The 23,307-nt window shown below is 35.1% G+C and overlaps 1 long non-coding RNA gene and 1 other non-coding gene across 4 annotated transcripts; both read left to right on the top strand.

The window, feature by feature from the left end:
* Positions 1 to 6,144: 6,144 nt before the first annotated feature.
* LOC127099738 (small nucleolar RNA R71) lies at positions 6,145 to 6,251 on the top strand. The gene has a single exon (XR_007794212.1). It is a non-coding gene; the product is annotated as a small nucleolar RNA R71 (small nucleolar RNA).
* Positions 6,252 to 16,085: 9,834 nt separating this feature from the next.
* On the top strand, positions 16,086 to 22,814 carry LOC127097234 (uncharacterized). 3 transcript variants are annotated; one of them, XR_007792957.1, is made up of 5 exons: positions 16,086 to 17,229; positions 17,960 to 19,535; positions 21,414 to 21,489; positions 22,379 to 22,471; positions 22,800 to 22,814. It is a non-coding gene; the product is annotated as an uncharacterized LOC127097234 (long non-coding RNA). The 3 variants fall into 3 exon arrangements; XR_007792958.1 differs by lacking the exon at positions 21,414 to 21,489; XR_007792956.1 differs by having other exon boundaries at positions 21,414 to 22,471.
* The last annotated feature ends 493 nt before the right edge of the window (positions 22,815 to 23,307 follow it).

Genomic DNA, 23,307 nt, shown 5'->3' with positions numbered 1-23,307 from the left:
AAGTACATGTCAAATGGAGTTTGCACATAAAAAGATCACTCAATTTGGACACTCCATGTGGAAGTTATGCCACTTTGATTATGGGTCATTTTTGAAATTGAATGGACCACATCTTGCTAACCACACATGGGAATTTCAAGTTCTTGGACTTTTTGGAATGGTGAGATCAAGATCTTCAACTTTCATGTTGGACAAAATTCCATTTGAAGCTTGTATGATGAAGTAATTTTGAGGAGAAAAAGTTTCCATTTTGGGCAGCTGAAATTACAAGTCGCCTGCCATTTTAGGAAACTTCTTGTCTGACCTCCAAATCTTCAACCTTGGTCTTTGATATGTCAAATGAGACTTGTATGGACATGAATGAGGCCCTTCAAACCATCTCACACCTTCCAATCCATAAAATCAGGCACAGTTGACCACAGTTGACCATAGTTGACTTTTTATGGTTCCAGCTGAACTTTAGCTTGACTGATGACTTCTGAGCATCCAATATTTGTCCAAATCACTTCACAATGATCCTTTGACCATATGAACTTGATAAATCAACCATAGGGCTTTGTTCCAATGAAAATAGCACATGCTTGCTTGTTTGACTGATTCTCCTGACCAGTGGGACCTAACTTGTCAACTGAGCTTGCACTTGGGCAAAGGGCAATGCAATGAACTATGTTATGTTAATGACCTAATATGAAAATGAATGTACAAAATGATGGGTGCAAATTTGAGGTGCTACAATCACTCCAAAACTTCTCAACATCCTTACCCAGGAAATATCCTATAGGTGTCTCCGGGATAGCATCAGGAGTGGTCTGGAAACCCAATAAGTCGCCGAACTCTTTCTGGCTGAAGGAGTACTCAACCCCGAAAAGCCTGAAAGTAGCATACCCATCTGGTCCAGAATATGGGTCATAGTCGAATGAACTCAGGAACTCCAAAGTCAGGTTCCTATATGTGTTACTCAAGTCATCAGCAAACTCGTCCCAGTGAAGCTGGTGGCTAAGGAATCGGATACTCGGCTCGATACCCAGTGCCTCCATACAGTGTTGATCAGGATAACGTGTGGGTGCCATAGGGCGCTGATACAGAGCGATGTAGCGCTCCCTCTGAGCATTATCTCTATAGGCCACGTGCATGTCATCGAAATCCTGCATCCTGTAAAAGTTAAGAAAGTGATCCTGAAGATACAAACCATTCAAATCTTAGTCTCAATGCAAAATATGATAAAATAAAATAAAAATAAAATTAAATAAATGCGAAAAAAGTAAAATGAAAGAAAAACCATGGGTTGCCTCCCACGCAGTGCTTGTTTAACGTCATTAGCCTGACGATTAAGATTTATACACCTGTAGTAGTAGGAATCGGTGGATCAATCAGGGTGTGGCTCGAGTAGTATGCTGGAATGTCTCCTCCTTCGTAGAGCTTCAGTCTTTGTCCATTTACAATGAATGGACTACAAGTTTCGTTCTTGATTTCTACGGCTCCGGATCTCAGAATTTTGGATACTTTGAAAGGACCAGTCCATCTTGAACGTAGCTTTCCAGGGAAGAGTCGTAACCTAGAGTTAAAAAGGAGAACATGATCGCCTATATTGAAGTTTTTCTTTACTATTCTTTTGTCGTGATAGGCTTTTGTCCTCTCTTTATATATTTTTGCATTCTCGTAGGCAGATTGCCTAAGTTCTTCTAATTTACGAATGTCTAGGGTACGCTTTTCTCCAGCGGCTAGGTAGTCTAAATTCAAAGTCTTAATGGCCCAATAGGCCTTATGCTCTAATTCGAAAGGTAAGTGACATGATTTTCCATAAACTAGTTGATAAGGAGTAGTTCCTATAGGGGTTTTGAAAGCGGTTCTATAGGCCCATAATGCTTCTTGAAGCTTCTGAGACCAGTCTCTCCTAGAAATAGAAAAAATTTTCTCTAGGATTTGTTTTATCTCCCTATTAGATACTTCTACTTGGCCACTAGTTTGTGGGTGGTATGGTGTTGCTACTCTATGCCTAACTCCATATTTTCTTAAAAGTTTGTCAAATATTCTTGATATAAAGTGTGATCCTCCATCGCTTATGACTAAACGTGGTGTTCCAAATCTAGGGAATATATAGTTTTTAAATAATTTGATTACTACCCTAGTGTCGTTTGTGGGTGCAGCTATAACTTCAATCCACTTATACATATAGTCTACAACTACTAAGATATACCTGTTCCCTAAAGATGGTGGGAAAGGTCCCATGAAACCTATACCCCATACGTCAAAGAGTTCTACTTCCTGAATGTTTCTTAGAGGCATTTCATCACGCCTTGAAATGTTTCCAGTGCGTTGGCATCTATCACATTTGACAATGCAAGCATAGACATCACGCCACATGGTAGGCCAGAATAGGCCAGCTTGAAGAATCTTGGCGTATGTCTTAGAGGTGCTCGCATGTCCACCATAGGGTGCAGAATGACAATGCTCGATAATATTATTTACCTCTTCTTCTGGAACACAACGGCGAAAAATGCCATGTTTACCCCTTTTGAAAAGGAGCGGTTCGTCCCAATAGAAGTTTCTCACATCGTGGAAGAATTTCTTCTTGCGGTGGTAATCAAGATCAGGGGGTACTATATCAGCAGCTAGGTAATTAACGAAATCTGCATACCAGGGTACGTTACTTATTGCTAAAGAATTTTGGGGGTGCTCATAAGGATCTAGGTTATTATCTTCAATGGTTTCTACTCTAGCGATCAGTTTATCATAGGCGAAATCATCATTTATGGGTACTAGTTCAGGTTTTAGATGTTCTAACCTATAAAGGTGATCGACTACTACATTTTCAGTGCCTTTTTTTTGTCTCTTATGTCTAAATCAAACTCTTGTAGTAATAGAATCCATCGGAGTAACCTGGGCTTAACATCTTTTTTACTTAATAGGTAACGAATGGAAGCATGATCGGTGTAAACTATAATTTTTGCTCCTACTAGATAAGATCTAAATTTGTCTATAGCGAAAACTACAACGAGTAATTCTTTTTCAGTTGTTGCATAGTTAAGTTGGGCAGTATCTAGGGTTCTACTGGCATAATAAATGGCATGTAATTTTTTATCTTTCCTTTGTCCTAGAACGGCTCCAACTGCATAATCACTAGCATCGCACATTATCTCGAAAGGTTCCGACCAATCAGGTGGTTTCATAATGGGTGCTGATACTAATGCTTGCTTTAAAAGATTAAACGCGTCATTACATTTTTCATCGAAAATGAATTCAGCATCTTTCATTAAAAGTTCGGTTAAAGGTTTAGTTATTTTGGAGAAGTCCTTAATGAAACGCCGGTAGAATCCAGCGTGTCCAAGAAAGCTTCAGACTTCTCTGATGGTTTTTGGTGGCTTTAGGTTTTCTATAACTTCTATTTTAGCTTTATCTACCTCTATACCTTTTTCAGAAACTATATGTCCTAAGACTATTCCTTCGGTTACCATGAAATGACATTTTTCCCAGTTTAGCACGAGGTTCACCTCCACGCATCTCTCCAGTATTTTCTCAAGGTTAGCAAGACAATTGTGGAAATCAAATCCGCAAACCGAGAAATCATCCATAAACACTTCCATGATACCATCTAGGTAATTTGCAAAGATTGACATCATGCAGCGTTGGAAAGTAGCTGGGGCATTACAGAGGCCGAATGGCATTCGTCTGTAGGCAAAAGTTCCATAAGGGCATGTAAAGGTAGTTTTCTCTTGATCTTCGGGGTGGATAGGTATTTGGAAGAATCCAGAGTATCCATCTAGATAACAGAAGTAAGAGTGTCTGGCTAGACGCTCCAACATCTGGTCTATAAATGGTAAAGGGAAATGATCCTTCCTAGTTGCTTTATTTAATTTTCTATAATCTATACACATCCGGCATCCTCCTTCTAAACGTTTTGCTACATGTTCGCCTTTATCGTTTTGCACGACTGTGATGCCTCCCTTTTTAGGTACTACATGCACACGGCTCACCCACTTACTATCCGAGATCTGGTAGATGATACCTGCCTCAAGTAACTTAAGAACTTCCTTTTTAACAACATCACTCATTATAGGGTTTATTCTTCTCTGATGTTCCCTAGAGGGTTTTGAATCTTCTTCGAGCGAAATCCGATGCATGCATACGGATGGGCTTATACCTTTCAGGTCAGAGATATTATATCCTAAGGCTGAGGGATATCTTCGTAAAACGTCTAAAAGTTGGTTCGTTTCCTCTTGGCTCAAGGTAGCACTAACTATAACTGGACGGTTCATCTTTTCGTCGAGGAACTCAAATCTCAGGTTCTTAGGCAGTTCCTTAAGTTCTAAGGTTGGTTTCTTAGGGCATGGCATAGGATCTGGGGTAAGGGATAAACATTCGTAAAGGTTATCATCGATGTAAGGTTTCGTAAAGTCATCATCTTCCCTTATGAGAGTTGATGGTAACTTAATTGTTTTTATAATTTCTTTTTGTTCTAATTCTCTAACACATTCATCAATGATATCTAAGGCATAACATGAATCTCCCATCACAAGTGCCATAAGAAATTTCAAAAGTATAAATTCTATTTTCTCGTCACCTACCTCAAATGTCAACTTTCCTTTCTTGACATCTATTATGGCTCCTGCAGTCGATAAGAATGGTCTACCTAGAAGGATTGGTATATCATTGTCCTCTTTGATGTCCATGACAACAAAATCAGTAGGGATAAACAACTGACCTATCCTAACAGGAACATCTTCTAAAATGCCTATCGGATACTTAACAGATCTATCGGCTAATTGAAGTGACATCTTAGTGGGTTGTAATTCTCCTAAGTTTAACGTCTCACAAACTGCTAAAGGCATTAAGCTCACACTAGCTCCTAAGTCTAGAAAAGCTTTTTCGATGACATGATTACCCAAAAGGCAAGGAATGGAGAAATTTCCAGGATCTTTATCTTTCTTTGCTAATTTGTCCTCGGAAATAGCATTACATTCCAAAGGCTTCAGATCATCAAGTCTACGTTTGTTGGTAAGGATGTCTTTGAGAAACTTTGCATAAGAAGGTATTTGGGTGATGGCTTCTGTGAAAGGGATTTCTACATGAAGTTTTTCTATAACTTTAATAAATTTTTGATACTGTTTATTGATCTGGGTTTATTTGAGTCTTTGCGGATATGATATAGGTGGTTTATATGGCAGGGGTGGTATATAAGTTTTATCTTTAGGTTCCTCTCCTTTTTCTCGACCTTCCTGGTTTTCAAGTTCCTCTGGTTCCTTTACTTCGTCCGTGAGTTTGGTACATTCCTTAGAAGTTTTGGGTTCACTCAATCTAGGGTTTGGTGGCTCATCATAAGCGTTCCCACTTTGTAGGGTAATGGCATTGGCTTGTCCTCTCGGATTTTGTTGAGGTTGTCCAGGGAATTGTCCTCCAGGTGTAGTCTAAGGGGCTTGGTTTAAAGCTACCTGAGAGATCTGGGTTTCAAGCATCTTAGTATGAGTAACTATTTGGTCAACCTTGGTTCCTAACTGAGTAATCAATTCGTTAACATGAATGTTTTGGTTCATGAACTCCTTGTTTTGTTGGGTTTGAGCAGTGATAAAATTTTCTATAATTTTCTCAAGGCTCGACTTTGGTGGTACAGGTTGCATAGGTTGATTTGATCTTGGGGCTTGATAACTAGGTCTCGGGGGTGCATTATTTTGAATAGGGTTATTCTTTTTATAGGAGAAGTTCGGGTGATTCCTCCATCCGGGGTTATAGGTATTCGAATATGGGTTCCCTTGGGTGTAGTTCACTTTCTCAGAGTGGGTTTCGTTTAATAGACTGCATTCTGCGGATTGGTGTCCGTTGGTTCCACATATCTCACAATCCGACGAAACTGCGACTACAGTATTTGGGTTTATGCACATATGCTCGACCTTAAGAGATAATGCGTCCATTTTAGCTTGCATCATGTCTATAGAGATTAGTTCATGCACTCCTCCTTGGGCTTCCTTCTTCTCAACTGTCGCTCGTTCGACTCCCCATGATTGATGGTTTTGAGCCATATCTTCGATGAGGGCACTAGCTTCAGGATAAGGTTTGTTCATCAGAGCACCGCCTGCGGCAGCGTCGATGGTCATCTTTGTGTTGTAATGAAGTTCATTATAGAAGGTTTGAATGATTAACCAATTTTCTAAACCATGATGTGGGCATGCTCGTAACAACTCTTTATATCTCTCCCAAGCTTCGAACAACGATTCTCCTTGGTTTTGGGTAAATCTAGTTATATGGTTTCGAAGAACGGCGGTCTTACTTGGGGGAAAATATCTAGCAAGAAAAACTCTTCTAAGGTTATCCCAAGTCGTAATGGAATTGGGTGGAAGGGAATCTAACAATGATATGGCTTTATATCTGAGGGAAAAAGGAAATAATCTTAAACGTATTGCCTCAGGAGAAGCTCCATTGGTTTTAAAAGTGTCTGCTAATTGAAGAAATATTTTTAAATGTTGGTTTGGGTTCTCAGTAGCGAGACCCGCGAATTGTCTCTGTTGCACTAGTTGCAACATGGATGGTTTAAGTTCAAAATTATTAGCTGGGATGGTTGGGTTTACTATACTAGAACTAGGTTCTTCATTAGATGGTTGAGCAAAATCCTTAAGAGGTCTTTGGTTTTGATCTTCGGCCATAGCTCTCTTAATTCTATGAAAGAATAAACGTGCGCGAGCGTAACGTTCAGGTTCCGCCAGAGGGTATACTAAGCTTAAACTTCCGGTGCTGCGAGTTCTTCGCATTGACCGGCGGGAAATAGCCTAAGTCTAAACGATATAACAACAGGAAAATGAAATTTGACGAAATTGGTCCCCGGCAACAGCGCCAAAAACTTGATGCGGTGTTTCGCAAGTATACGAACGCGTCAGAGTAATATAAAAGATTGTCGAATCCACAGAGACCAAGTGTCAATCTATCGTTATTTATTGTTATGGTGTTTATCAAAGGCAATCAAAATAGGTGTTTTTGGAGTGTGCAATGAAAAATAAAGTATTGAAATAAAATATAATTAATAAAGACAGGGTCGAATGTAATTCACATAATCAATTGATAATCCAAGTACTTGCTAGTAGAGCTACTTATGGGCAGTGTTTCCTACTTTGAAAAGAACTAATTTAACAGGAACTGTCGCTTTCGCGTATTCAGAACTGAGTTGTACTCCCTAATCAAACCCTCTTATTGTCACTTATAAAAAGGCGCGCATTGCGTTAGAGTAGTAAACCTATTTTTAAGAAATATAGTATCTTGACTAAGTTGAAAAGTATTATAACCTGGATTTCTTAACCAAAAGAGGTTCTCACGAACCAGACTCTAAACTTATAAACGCGTCCGAAAATAGTTTTAAAATCTCTTTTCTTCTTAATGTTAAAATCTCCTAATGAACTAAACAAAGCGCTTTCGCTGTTTTTGAAATAGTTAAAAACAATTAAGTTTAAATAGACGTTGGACGGCTTTCGATCTTACCCAACAGAATTGAAGTGCGGGAAAACTTAAGTTGAAAGTTAAAATAGCCCTTAAGTGTTTCTACAAACAATTGTACGAATTACTGGTTCAATTATGATCCTTACATTCTAACCTTATAAACTTAGCTAGACATGGTAAAGTAAAAGTGCATTAAAATAAATAAAAGTAGTGCGAGTGCGAGAAATAAATAAAAGTAGTGCGAGTGCGGAAAATAAATAATTTAAAGTGAGTGCGAGGAAATAAATAATTTAAAGCGAGTGCGAGGAAATAAATAAAGTAAAGCGAGTGCGAGGAAATAAATAAAGTAAAGCGAGTGCGAGAAATAAATAAAGTAAAGCGAGTACAGGAAAATAAATAAAGTAAAGCGAGTGCAGGAAAATAAATAAGATAAAGACAAGTAATAAAAATCTGCTCCAATCGGAGGGTTGAATAAATTGCAAAGCGGAAATGAAAATGGCGGCAGGATTAACTTTCTTCCAAAGTGCTCCAAACTCGATTACAGACTCTATCACAGACTTGATTACACAATTGTGGTAACACTCCAATGCGAAGCGATTCCCACTTTATAAAACTGAATATATGCCTAAGTGAAACAAAGTTGCTCTGAGTTTGCCTCTGCTCTAAGTTTGGATGATTGTAAAAGAGAATTCGAGTTTCTATTTATAAGCAAGTAAAAAGATGGAAATGACTTGGATGCCCTTCAACTTGAAAATGGGAGGGAAAAACTTTCCTCTTGTGGCGCCCGCCACAAGGCCATGGCGCCCGCCACAAGCACAAAATGAGGCACCTTAGTGGAAGTAGTGGGGAACATGGAAGTTGAGGGAAGTTGAGCTTGGACACGTCATGGCAGGGTCTATGGCGCCAGCCATGGGGTAGGCCACAAGAACAAAATGCTGAATTTTAGGGTTTTTGGCTCTTTTTCGCTCCTTTTCTCGATCGGGGCTCCGATTAAAGTAAAAACCTGAAAACAAAGAAAAACATAGCAATAGCACAACAAAATGATAATAAAATAACTAGAATGCATGTGAAATCGGAGTCGAAAATACGGTAAATTTCAGTGTTATCAGGTCTCCCACGATTTCCTTGAGGTGTTTGGGGTCTTTGAGTGCTGACATGATGCAATGGTGGCTAGTGTGAAGTTCCGGTGGAAGGTCAAGTGGTATTTGACAAATTTGTCATCATTTCTCCCCAATAGCTGTGAGAGTTGTCACCAATGGTGTTACCGTAATTGAGTTCAGTGCCCATGTTGTCGTAGTTAGGGCGTTGTGGTTGAGTGGTTTGTGGATGGTACGATATCCCAAATTGGGACATTGGATCATTTTGGAAATGAAGCAATGATTGTTATGGTGTATTAAAGTCAAACCATGGTTGGGTGTTACGATGATGAGATGTTTGGGTGTTCATAAGTGGAGGGCTACGTATGGTTGTTGGTGGTTAGAGTTTGGTTCCTGGTTTTGAGTTTGGGTGTGTGGCATGAATTGGTTGCAAGATTGGGTGTTTAGTTGTTGGGTGTATATGGTAGGGCGATGGTGTGAGGTTGGTCGTTGGGTTTGGGTGAGTCGACATTGTTGTTGGGCGAGGATTTATTGTTGGGCGTATGTTGATGAAGCTTGTTGGCATGGATCAATCAAATACCTTGGCTCAGACACAAACGGTGGCGTTGTAACCGACCAAAACCATGCCATGTAATGTTGAGTTGGTCTAGCACCATGTATGATTGGTTCGTTTAAGATGTGCTGGCGTCAATTCCTCCTATGACGATACATCTCTTTTACGAAGTCTCTCCAATCAGAATAATCCCATTAGCCGTCGACTCTTTGTTGGTGCCAATCTCCCAAACACGTCAAAGGTTCTGAAATTTGTTGTTGCATGCCGAACTGCAGTTTCACACGGTCACTCTAATGCACCTCCACAGTAGTGAAATAGACGATTGATGTTTTTGCTGTCTAAACTGCAACATCATCATGGTTAACCTGATGGTCAAGACCTAGATACGACCTCCAAATAAAATATATAATAATTTGACATGATTAGAGGATATATAATTGGATAATTTTTCAAAATCAAAAGAAGAGTTGCTTAGTAGTAATACATCGTATGGTCCAATGTGGTCTAAAAGATTGTGATAGACTACTACAACGTATTTGGGACACCTGTTGTAGTTTATCGCCTTAACTGACCACCTAGATCAAAAAGATTGAAAATATATTAGTTACAATCAGTTGTAGTGGTAATGGCATATTCCACCAACTCTTCGAACGTATCTACATTCCAAAGTTGAATCTTCATCGGAGGCTGCACTGCTGAAAAAATTATATCGACATTTCTCTTGTGAATATAAGGACACATATATGAATATGAAGACATTTTAAATAAAAATGGAAGGAGAATAAAGAAAAATGGAAGGAGATAGTAAGAAGACGTGTGAAAAATTATGGGAGGGTGATGTTGTATTTATAGACAGAGTGTAGGAGCAGTAGCCACATTCATTGGTGCCCACATTCAATAATGAGTATAAATTGGTTGATCTCGTAACATTTTCCTGTTGAGTTCAAATAAAAAAATAGAGATAATGAGATTTTGCATCAAAGTAGAAGCAAACCTTGAAAAACAACGGAACCATATAAGCTTGTACAAGATATCTATTTGCACTTGCAATCATTAACCATTACTAATTTCGTTCCATCAAGAAAGGTAGCTTGAACATGTTACATATATTAAATTTAAAATAGACTCAAAATAAAGGTACATTCACATAGGAACAACATATTTACAGAGTAGCGAAACACTCACAGATCAAAACTTAGTGGCTTGAAGTTTCATATAAAGTTCGCCCAATTACGAAAAAAGGAAAATTCAAATTGATTTAACCAAAAAATATTTTTTTAAGCTTTGACATAAAAGCAAACTCAAAATAAGGCAAATTCACAAAGCAACGACACATTCACAAAGCAACAACCAGTTCTAATTTCTCGAAACAACACATATCTTCTCAATAACTCGTTGATGAAACATAAATGTTTTTATAGTGTAACTGTTGGTGTAACCCCTAGAGGCCAATACTTTTGGTACTTGTATCGAATTATTTATTAATAATAAAAGGCTTTTTCTTTATTATGTTTGTTTAATAAAGTCCCTAGAATAGCTAGTCCGTTTAATGTATCAAGTGTGACTTAATCATGAGATCACATTAAACATAAGGACACTATTCTTAAAGTATCTGTAGTCGAGCTTTATTGTGAAGTGGGATAACATTAAAGCATGAAGACTATTATGTATATAGACTGATGATCACATCTCATGGATCATGGATAAGGAGTTATCAAGTCTTAAACATAGGTATGAATATTAAGAGTAATATTTATACTGGATTGACCCGCTATGAGAATACTATATAGAATGTTATGCAAAGTGTCATAAGTTATTCTCATGGTGATAATGGTGTATACCACCCTTCGACTTGAAACCACTATGGACCCTAGATGTAGAGTCGAGTGCCTTGTTGCTGATCAAACATTGTCCGTAACTGGATGATCATAAAGACGGTTGATGGGTACTCCACGAAGCATGCTAAGGGACATGAGTGGCCTAGATGGAATTTGCCCATTTTGCGTAACAGGATAAATGTCTATGGGCCCAATATTGAACTGGACAAGGATGGCACGGTCTATGCCTTGTGTTCAATATAGACATAAGGGCAAAAGGGTGATTGTACACATAAGTATTGTCACAAAAGAATTTGTCATATCACATGACATTTTCGTGTCTTGGGTAGCTGTGATTTGTTGCTAGATACCGCTCACTGTTTATTATGTTAAATACGTGATTTAATATAATTGTCAATGCCGCGAAAACCTACAGGGTCACACACAAAGGACGGATTGATGAGAGATAGAGTAACTAAGGAACACCGTAAGGTACGATGCACTTAAGTGAATTGTAGAAGATCGTAAGGTACGGTGTACTTAAGTAGAATACGAAATATGGTAAGATACCATGCGCTTAAGTGATTTTGGCATATTATAAGATATGGTCCATATACACTTAAGTGGCATATTATAAGATACCATGCGCTTTAGTATAACATGACAAAAAACAAATGAACATTTGAAAAAACATGAATCGAAAGTAAACTGGAGATTTTTTAAGTGAGGAAGTTAAGAATGAGAAATTACCGATTATTGGAGATGATGAAGTATGTGACAAATGTGGTGGTGGTTCATCGTTGTTATTTTTAAAGGCTTGTGTAAACTGTTAGAAGAAAAGAAGAAAAAGAGGAAGAAGAAAATGGGGTTTAGAAGGAAGAAGAGGAAGAAAAGGAATAGTTAGACGAAGAACTTGGAGAGAGAAATGAGGAAAAGATGATTGAGATGTTTGAGATATAATCAGTGGCGGAACTGAGGGGGGACGTGGGAAGGCCACGACCACCCCTCGACTTTTTTTTTTTTAATTCATATATATTAAATTACTAAAACATCCTTATTTTAAATTAAAATTATTTTTTATTTTTTATTTTTCATTCAAAGTTAGGTTAAAATACAGATAAGGTAAAAAGCTCTTACCTTTCCTTTCTTTCTCATATGGGTTTGCTATCGACACCGGAATCGGAACAGATTAAAGTGATCGACATCTAACAGGTAAAAAACTTTATTCATTCTTCTTTTATAAAAAGTAACAAATTAAAGTGATTGCTTGATTTGTGTTTTTGAGATTTTTAGGATTCTTCTTTCTTGATGTGTTAAAATAATCTATATGAGGTTTATTAAGTCAATTCATAACACTGTAATTTATAAATATAGTTATACACTGTAATAATGTTTATTTAATCATTGTTGCTGCTAATTTCTAATAGTGAAGTTACCGGTATTTGAAAACGGATTAAAGTTGATTAATTAAGTTTATTAATTTTTTTCTCTTTTAATTTTTATGTTCTCTAAATTGATTTTTGGATCTGATATGATATTATAGGAAGAGTAAAGATGAATAATAGGAAAATTGATTCTTTTTTCAAAAAGAAAGCATGTGAAATTGAAAGAGAAGAGAGAGATGAAGAAATTATAATCCCGACATCCGAATCTGAAATAGTTCTTGAGAATCCAACAATTGAAGAGCATCATGGTTTTGAAAATTCTTTGGAACGCGATCCTGGAAAGCGTCCTCCGATTTGGCAATATCCACCAAATCAAGTGGATGCAATACGAAGAGCTTATCTAAAATGGGGTCCATATCAAATTCATTTAGAAAACTATCCTTTGTCCGGTAACGAGGATCATCCGAGAAGGTTTCAACATACTTGGTTTATCATACTTCCATCATGGTTAGAATATTCACCATCTGAAGATGCCGCATATTGCTTACCATGTTACCTTTTTAGCAAAAAACTAAGTGGACGTCCCGGATCCCTTGTCTTTATTTCTATGGGTTTTAGAAATTGGAAGAAAGTTAGGAATGAAAAATATTGTTCCTTTCTTAAACACATAGGGAAGGATCCTTGCTCACCACACAACAATGCAATGAAAGCTTGTCAAGACTTGTTGAATCAAGATGGTCATATTAGAAATGTTATTCAAGTGCAAAGTTCAAGTCAAAGAATGAATAATCGGTTACGACTCAAGACTTCAATTGACACTGTTTGTTGGTTAACACTACAAGCTCGTGCTTTTAGGGGTCACGACGAAAGTAGAAAATCAAGAAATCAAGGTAACTTTCTTGAGTTATTGAAACTTTTAGCATCCTACAATGATGAAGTTGCAAAAGTTGTGTTGGAAAATGCTCCACAAAATTGCAAGTATACTTCACATCAAATTCAAAAAGAGCTCTTGCAAATTCTTTCTAGTAGGGTGAAAAAGAGTATTCGTGAGAAAATTGGTGATTCCAAATTTTGTATCGTTGTTGATGAAGCTCGTGATGAGTCAAAAAAGGAACAAATGACTCTTGTATTAAGATTTGTTGATAAAGTTGGTTTAATACAAGAGAGATTTTTTGATGTGGCACATGTTAAAGACACCACATCTTTAACTCTTAAGGAAACAATATGTGATATACTTTCTCGACATAACCTTGATGTTTCTAACATTCGTGGTCAAGGGTATGATGGTGCTAGCAATACGAGAGGAGAATGGAATGGTTTACAAGCCCTCTTTATGAAGGATTGTCCTTATGCATACTATGTTCATTGTTTTGCTCATCGATTGCAACTTGCATTAGTTACATCATCAAGAGAAGTCAAACATGTTCATAAATTTTTTGAGAAGCTGATCTTTGTTGTGAATGTTGTTTGTTCTTCTACAAAACGTCATGATGAGTTACAAGCTGCCCAATTAGAACAAATTGCTTATTTGTTAGAGATTGATGAGATTGTAACTGGTAAAGGTGCAAATCAAGTTGGTACATTGAAACAAGCTGGAGATACTCGTTGGGGATCACATTACAATTCAATTTCTAGCTTGATAAACATGTATGAAGCAACTTGTTTAGTTTTAATTTTTTTTTGCAAAAGATAGAGGGAGTTATGCTACACGTGGCGATGCAGTTAGTTGTTACAATTACTTGAAAGCATTTGATTTTATATTTATTTTGCACTTGATGAAAGAAATCATGGGAATAATAGATATGATTTGTCAAGTCTTACAAAAAAAAATTAAGATGTAGTTAATGCTATGAACTTGGTTCGTTCAACAAAACATCTTATTCAAGGTTTGAGAGAAAATGGTTGGGATATATTGTTTACTAAAGTGGTATCTTTTTGTGAAAAACATGGTATTGAGATTCCTGATCTTAATGATGTTCATTCAACAACAAGATTTGGACGCTCCCGTCTTGAAGAGAATCAAGTCACAATTCAACATTACTTTAAAGTTGAAATCTTTTTCACTACCATTGACAAACAGTTACAAGAGTTGAATAGCAGATTTAGTGAGCAGACAATGGATTTGTTAACTCTTTCTTGTTCTTTATCTCCTAAGGATGGATATAAAGCTTTTAGCATTGATACTATTTGTTCTTTAGTTGAAATATATTATCCTATGGATTTTAGTGATCAAGAGAAGAATAATTTGCAATTTCAACTCCAACATTTTCTATTTGTTGCTCGTCAAGCATCAAACTTGAATAATTTATCAACTATTCAAGAACTATGTTCATGTTTGGTTGCATCTGGACAAGCTGAAACTTACTTCTTGATTGATAGACTACTTCGTCTTATCATGACTCTTCCCGTTTCTACGGCCACAACTGATAGATCTTTTTCAGCAATGAAAATTATTAAGACTAAGTTGAGAAACAAGATTGATGATGATTTTCTTGGAGATATCATGACAATATATATTGAAAGGGAGATTAGTGCAATCATTAGTTCAGAGTCAATTATTGACGATTTCAAGTCACTCGGAACGCGTAAAGCATTACTTTAAGGTAGTTTTAAGTCATGTAATTTAAATTTTTAGTAATTAACTTTGTATTTATTTTAACTTTAATGTTTTATTTAAAATACTATTTACATTTTATTTATAATCTTTATTTTACGTTAGCGGCCATCCCAATTTTTTTTATCTGGCTCCGCCACTGGATATAATTTGACGGAGATGTTTCAAGCACAAAAGTAACATTGGTAGTAGAGAAAAATTTAAAATGTTGAAATAATAGGGAGTTGATATCAATAAGTTGGAAAACAAAAAGAAAAATAATCGTTGCATTAGGTTGATTTTTTGGAAAAAAATTGAACAGATTAATGTTATATGAGTAATAATGTATTCATTAGCAAACAGTAAAAGACAAAGAGCATAAAGTAACTAATAAACTAAAAAGTAAATAAATTGTGAGCAATTAAATTTAAATTTGTTATACCCAAAAAAAAAATGATTTGGACTCATCAAAACAAATGAAAAAAAAATTAATTTTGAAAAAGTGGTTATTTTGGTAAATTTTTTTAAATATAATTTTTTAAAAAATTTAATTAAAAAATTTAGTTATTTAAAAAAAATCGCAATTAAATGTAAATTTGTGATACCAAAAGAATTGATTTTTACCAATAAAAACAAATGACAAAAAATATATTAAAGATTGTGTTCTTATATGGTAGATATTCTTTGAGAATTGAATCATGCGGCCTTAACGGAAATGTTAAATATTCACAATTGCCAGCCCCCTCCATTTTACTTGAAGCGCGGGACACCAAACCACCATGACTAATAATTTACTAAAATGTCCTTATAAATCGTTTAGAACGTGACAGATAATAAACGTTACTTACTGTTAAACGTGCCGCATAAAACGTTACACGTCACCAATTAAACACGTCAAAACAAGTAATCCCAGCCGTTCGTTCCCCAAAAATCAATTATAAAAGAAAGATTGGGAACGCTATTCTTTATTTCATTCAACGGTTTTTAGGGTTTCGCTCTCTTTTCGTTCCTCCGATCTCTCTCAATTTCCGATATCCTCCTTAACCTGTCAGTGTTTAACGTCGTTCGGCACCGGAAGTAAATATATCCGATGCAGATATACACGACGATTATGGTTTCGTTCAGGCATGTCTCTTTTGGATCGAATTTTGTTTAGTTTATTGTAAATTTTCCTGATCGTTAATTGTTATTGATTTGATTCTGTTTTCTCTTTTCGTATAGATCTGATTCTCCACTCGTCAGATCCATGGTGCATAGATGCGATCTTCACGCTCGTCTTGGTTTCTGGAGTTTTTCATCGGAGAATTCCTTGATTCTTTTGTAAATCAAGGTTGTATAGTTTTTATTTGCAGGTACGGAGGCGGATCGCGAAGCATATCAAAAGCAGACTTATGTTTACCGGTGATTCAGCTCTTGAACTGTAGGCACTGTATGAAGTTTGATACATCATGCATAGATTTTACAGATCTTGGATGTTATAACTATGTATATGATTGAGAGCATTGCAGGAGAGCTAGAATGGATGTAGGATGTATCAGGATTATATTTCTTGATGCCCTGAGTGTGTTGAGAATTATATTCTGAATTATCTTGTCATCCGACCTTTGCCATGTCAGGTGCGCTTGCTTGGCAGGTCAACAAAATAAAATAAAAAAAGATTTGTTGGTTTTTGGGAGAGATCGCACGGGGATTTTGCCTGGGTTCTCTCCCCTGTGTGGTGTTTGTCTCTATTTTTTTCATGCTTATTTATTATTCCGTAACTCGCTTTACTCTCCATAGCACCGTCCAAGAAATTCTCCGACTCTATATCAAGGTATTATACATCCAGTATCAATTATCAATGGTAAATAACAATTTAATTTCATATTAATTTAGATATCAATTTAAGTATCAATTTTAGTTTTTGTTATTTTAGATTGATCTGTTATGAATTTCAGTTTCAATTTTAATTAATTTCCTTAAAATCAATTTCATAGTTGTCAATTCAGAATTAGCGTTCATCCGCTGCCATACGGTTTCATTTCCTATTATAAATATTAATATTAATTTTGAATCAAAATATAGTTATTCGTGAATGGTAATATGACCTAAATGTTGTGGCGGAAGAAACAAATGGTTTTAAAATATAGAATATTTACGTCTATATAGTTTGTTAGCACCTGTGCATCTATTGTCCAGCGACATTCATTTGCATCTATATAGTTTGATCACAGATATATATTTATGTTAGATGTTCATTGGCAAACTACCATTTACTAGTACCAACTTGGGGAATGTAATTCCAACGTGAGAACAACAACTTGAATGAAGAAATGCGTTGGATTCAGGAAACTTCTGTTTAGGGCCATCCTCTTCCATTTTCAAGGTGAAGATACCTAAAGTTCTCTCAGTAATGCAAATTTATGTTTTCAATTTAGTTCAAATTATGATTGGATTAGACTGAGTATTCAACTCAAATGATTATTCTGAGAACTTCAAATTGATACCACTATGTTTGAAGTTATATTTTAACTTTATTCATTAATTTCATTAGTTTCATATTAAGGATTCAGAGTTTTAGACTATCATCTTTTTCAATTCAATGATTCTTGATTCTTAATGATTAATTTATTATCCTTTTTACTCTTTAAATTGTTAGAACATGTTTTCTTTTGTTTTTTTATTGCATATGTGAATGTGTTGCCAAAGATGCATCACATAGGTACTTGTTACATTAGAGATTCTATTCGGTGATGGTGTAAAATTATTGTATATCTAATTTGAAACTTTTAAGAAATATTTTAATTCAAAGACAATTTTTAACTATATGTTATACGCAAATCACTCATATTTTGACACTGCAAATTCTGTTGATTAATATGTTCATTTTTTACCTATCAGGACAATGTTTTTTTGTACAGAGTAATATTGTCTCATCAACATTCTGTATTTTTACGTATTTTAGGAACAAATTAGCATTGGTCTAAAATTTTATTCGTAGATGTTTTGAGGTGGATTTTCTGGTTAATCTGAAGTTTAAAATTTTTTTCAGAAGGTTTTTTTGTACAGAAAAATATTCTTGTCTCATCAACATTCTGTATTTTTACGTATTTTAGGTACAAATTAGCATTGGTCTAAAATTTTATTCGTAGATGTTGAGGTGGATTTTCTGGGTAATCAAAGCTGCATAATGCTTATCTGGTTTTGAGGTGAGATTGACGGAATGATAGTGAGTGACTGCAGTGAGAATTTCGTGTCAGAATGTGGCTGCAGTGATCTGATTTCTTGTTTCTTCACTCCATCATGAAGAATTACTCATAGCCCTATTTTCTTTTACACGACATGAACATTAAAGTAAGGCTGTATTTTGGAGTTTTGGCGCGATATGCAGCCGATAACTTGTCATTTTGTTGAAGTCCTCATTTTGGCGCGATATGAGCTTTATTTCAATAAGTCTTTTTATATATTATATAATTTGTTAATGTCAGTATTGAGATGTAATTTAATTGGTTTTAGGGATTGTGACCTTTCTAATATTGAATTATATCTGGTCTGATATTTATCTTTTAATTAATGAACAATAAACCTTAGATATTTCTTTACGTCATCATTTCCATGAAAGATCTGTAGCTCAAATAGGTAGAGCACTCAGAGCATTTATATTGGAATCTCTGAGAGGTGGTGGTTCGAATCCATCCAGATTTGCGTTTATTTGTTTATTTGTATATTTGTAATTAGTTTTTCTAAAGCCTATTTTGGAGAAACAACTGGGCGAAGAGTGTCTAAAGAAGGACAAGAGGTAAAGACAGCAGCTAGGTGACGGGGTGGTGTGAGGTACAGATTTATTAAAAGAATATCTAATTTGTTTGCAATATTTGATGTTTATATATGATTGTTGTAAGATGTACTAACGTGGAATTGTAATGATTGAAGCGTCGTAAGTTTAGCCATGTGTTTGACAAAGGAATTGTGTATTGTGAAAATACCTTGAATTTAGCAGCCGCTTAGAATTTCAAAGAGAAATTTTGTTATTCATTCAGTGAATCACAACTTGCTTTGCCATTTATAGGGGGCTTGGCAGGGACCCGAAAACCGGCCCAACCCACAGCAACTGATTGCAGAAAAACGAATTGGGTCGGATGTACTGGTTTATCATTGTTTAGATTCACTTCCATTTTTGCGCCGCCTCGATTCACTTACATTTTGTGCTGTTCATGAAGATTCGTTCGTCACACAGAGACAAGTACCATTTTTTGTTTGCAGTTTTTGGTGTTTTGTTTTCTTTTTGAATCAAGCGATTGTTCGTTTTCATTTTTTGTTTTGAATCATGTGTTTTTCCTTAACAAACTTCATCTATAGTCATTCTTTCTATGTTCTGAAGAAAATACGATTATGGTTTAAAACTTTACTGAGTTAGGTTTTTTTTTCTTCTTTTTCTATGCCTCTTTTCTATTGTTACGCCATCTTGTTGAAAAGTATGTTCTACTTTGTTTCTCTACCATATGATTTTCATTTTCCATTAGTTTGAATATGGTTGAATTACAGTTTCTCACTCTCTATATAACGAGTGTTGTAGGCTTAAGGTGATTAAGACTTTAAACATTGAGTGTTGTAGGCTTTCAAACAATTGTGTATAGATCGATCAAGGTCAATATAGCATGGAAAGAGTCTTAGAGCAAGACCAATGTAATTGTAAGTGATTTTCTGATTTCAAACTAACTTTTAAAGTGTTCTATTTGTGATTGGTTGTGGTTTAATTGGGACTGTGTTTTATACTTGTCTTCTTAGTTCTTGCTGAAAGTTTTGTTCCTATTGAATATTTGCCATAATTTACCTATTTACAAATTTAGAACTTCTTTTAATTTAGAAATTATTAGAACTTCCGGTAACTTGTTCTTGCTGAAATTTTCTATGATTTTTAACTTAGAACTAAGAAACAATAGCATAAATATTTTTAATCTTTTTATCTTTATCTAATAGTTTATGCTTGTCTTCTTGATTCTTGCTGAAAGTTTTATTATTGCTGAATATTTGCCATAACTTGACTATTTGCGAATTATTTAGAACTTCTTCTAAGATTTTTAACTTAGAATTAAGAAGACAAAAGCATAAATATTTTTAACTAGTAAATTATGAACATAAAATCTATGCACAATTGAGAATGTTCTAAATAGTTCTAATATATGGCAAATGATAACGCTCTTAGTTCTTGTTCTTTATGTTCAATTAATACAAACAAAGATAACTCATCTTCTTCAATAATGCTCTCTTTATCTTTCTCTAATAGTTTATACTTTTCTTCTTAGTTCTTGCTGAATATTTGCCATAACTTACCATATGTTTGCCATATCTTTCTCTATTTAGAATTTCTTGCTGAATTTAGAACTATTTAGTACTTCCAGTAACTTGTGTGTAGGTAGGTACTAGTAGGTACACATATGGAACAGACAGGTCTTTGGCATGATATGTTAATCTCAGTATGAAAAAGAAATTATGAAAATTGAGTACTGTGATAAATTTACACTGATTGAATGATATCATGCTATTGATGATTGAAAAATGAAAATATGAGTTAATTTCAAAGTGTTTTATATATACTTAATTCTATGCAAGCTGTATGTTTTGAATAAGGATTTTTGAATTGGGATTACTTGATTAGTAGTGTATGAATTAAGATTGTTAGTGGTTGATTAATTGGTTGGTAGTTGTTGATAATGACTCCTTCTTTATTTCAGTGAGGGGTCATCCTAATCAAAATCTACCAATTAATTAAGTTGGTTCAACTACAATAACTAGAGTTGTTGCACCTGAAATAGTTAATACACAACCTACAAAGAATAGGAAATCTAGTGCAAGTGGTTCTAAGCAATTATCTATTTATTGGGAACACTTTATTAGATTACCTGATGATTTAGTTGATGCACCCACTATAGCTTGCAAACATTGCCATAAAAAATACTTGTGTGACCCTAGGACTCACGACCCCACCAACTTGAACCATCATATTAAAAAAATTCTAAAAGGCCTTTTTTAAGCCTGACTGCAATAAGGTAGCACTTACTACTGATTTCCGGACTTTTATATAAAATCTCAACTACTTGACCCTTATGGCACATTTTGTGGATAATGAATGGAAGTATCAAAAAAAGAATTATAAGTTTCGCCGTAATTCCAAACCACAAGGGTGACATTGTAGGTAGGAAGATTGAAGAAGTGTTAAGGGATTGGGGAATTAGGAATGTGTCAATCATAACTGTTGATAATGCAAATTCAAATGATGTTGATGTGACATATATGAAGAAAAAATACCAAATATGAATGGGTTGATGGGGATGGAGAGTGTTTTCATATGAGGTGTTATGTTCACATTTTGAACTTGGTGGTAAATGAGGGTTTCAAAGATAAACATTTATCGTAACTAGTGTTAGGGATGCTATTAGATTTGTTAAGTCCTCACCTCATAGGACAATCAAGTTTAAAGAATGCATTGAATTTGTTGGAATAACTTGCAAAAAGTTAGTATGTCTCGATGTTTCAACTCATTTGAACGCGACATATTTAATGTTATAGGTTGCGGAGAAGTTTCAACTCGCTTTTGAAAAGTTTGAGGATGAAGAGTCGAGCTATAGGGAGTTCTTTGGAAAAGGTAATCCTCCTAGTAGTGATGACTGAGACACTTCTAGGGCGTTTAACGTTTTTATAAAGTTATTCTATGAAGCAACTAAGATTTTTTCCAACTCTCAAAATGTGAGTTTGCATACTTGTTTTCACCAAGTGTCTGCCATTTATTGTAAGTGGAACAAGCTACTATGAACTTAAATGATGTTTTTGCAAGTGTGGGGATATGATGGAAAAGTATAATAAATATTGGGGGAATGCGGGTAAGATGAACAAGATGATATATTTTGATATTATTCTTGATCCAAGATACAAGTTGAGTTACATTGAGTGGACGTTTAAGGACATGTATGGACTTGGATCAAAGTTTGGTAGTGAATTGATAAAATCTATAAAAGAGGATTTACAAAAATTGTATGATTGGTATAAGCAAGTTTATTAATAAAAACATAATTCCACGCACTCTCTTGGTAGTGGTAGAAACAATGTCTTCAATGATGAAACAACTACAACTGTTGCCCGTTATTCACTTATGGTTAGAGTCGATGCTTTTGAGCAACATTTAGAGGAACAAGACTCAATTGATCAACAAAATGAGCCCGAGGGATATAATTCTAGTAAGTTTGTTAAAAGAGATCCTAACTTTTACATTCTTGTGTGGTGGAAACGTAATTCATTTGAATATCTTATTTATCTACAATGGCTAAAGATATTTTAGTCACACCAATTTCTACCGTTGCTTTCGAAAGCGCTTTTAGCACAAGAGGGAGGGTCATAGACACCTATAGGATTTATCTAAATGCTAAAATCGCAGAGACAAGTAAATTTATTACTTTATTTTGAATAAATATTATGTTGCATTGTTGTATAATTATGTCTTTCTAAAAGATGTTGTATTGTTTATTTCATTATTTTAGAGTTTCAACATATGTCTTCAGCAGCAAGGAGAGGATCGAGTGTCTCATCATCACAGTCTCAGCCACAACCTTCTGGTTGTGCTTGAAATGGATGTATGTATACCATTATCTATTTATCACATTATTATGTTTTGATAACTAATATTTATGTTGTCTAATTTTTTAGATCAATTATATTTTTTGATTTTTTGGACTCATATATCACTAATCAATTGTTGAGTGAAGAATATGTATTTATATTTTGTCCCTGGAATTTTGAAGAAACTAGCCAGGCTACTACGTAACAAAATCCCTAGAATTTTGCTTTAATTGTGTCATTGCTAACAGAAAAGTATAGGTTAAGTATAACTTATTACATTCATGCAGATTAAGTCAAATTATTCTGTCCAATAGATAAAGTTACAGTTGTATGTTCTTGCAGGTTAACGATGTTGTTTTGTGGATATTCTAGTGGACAGTTGAAATATTTGTTGATGATGAAGTGTCATACCCCAAATTTACCCTACCTCTTATACAATTTTCTTGGTCCTTGTGCACATGCATGCATTTATCATTTCATCATCATATTTGCATTAACATTCATATTACACAAACTCAAGACATAATGTTTACACCTGAGGAAAAACTGGGTTTTTCTGGATGAAGCTTCAAAGAAAAATGTATAACATAACAAAAATTCCATTTTTATTTTTCGAGTCTGAGTAGGTTACCCAAATCCGTGTAACCAATTACAGTATCTTTTAAACAGGTGTGCAAGGAAAATTTGAGTATATGTAACCGGTTACCCAAAATCTGTGTAACCGGTTACACCTGTGTTACACAAGCTTCCAAGACCATTTTCGGTCTGTGTAACTAGTTACCATAATCTGTGTAATCGGTTACATTTGTGCAGGAAACAACAATAATCTTTTTTTTCCACACAAAGTGAA

The sequence above is a fragment of the Lathyrus oleraceus genome, chromosome 6 (genome assembly GCF_024323335.1).
Source record: "Lathyrus oleraceus cultivar Zhongwan6 chromosome 6, CAAS_Psat_ZW6_1.0, whole genome shotgun sequence".
Classification (NCBI taxonomy): Eukaryota; Viridiplantae; Streptophyta; class Magnoliopsida; order Fabales; family Fabaceae; genus Lathyrus; species Lathyrus oleraceus.
Note: the sequence above shows the minus strand (reverse complement) of the source record. Positions and strands in the feature narration are given on the sequence as shown.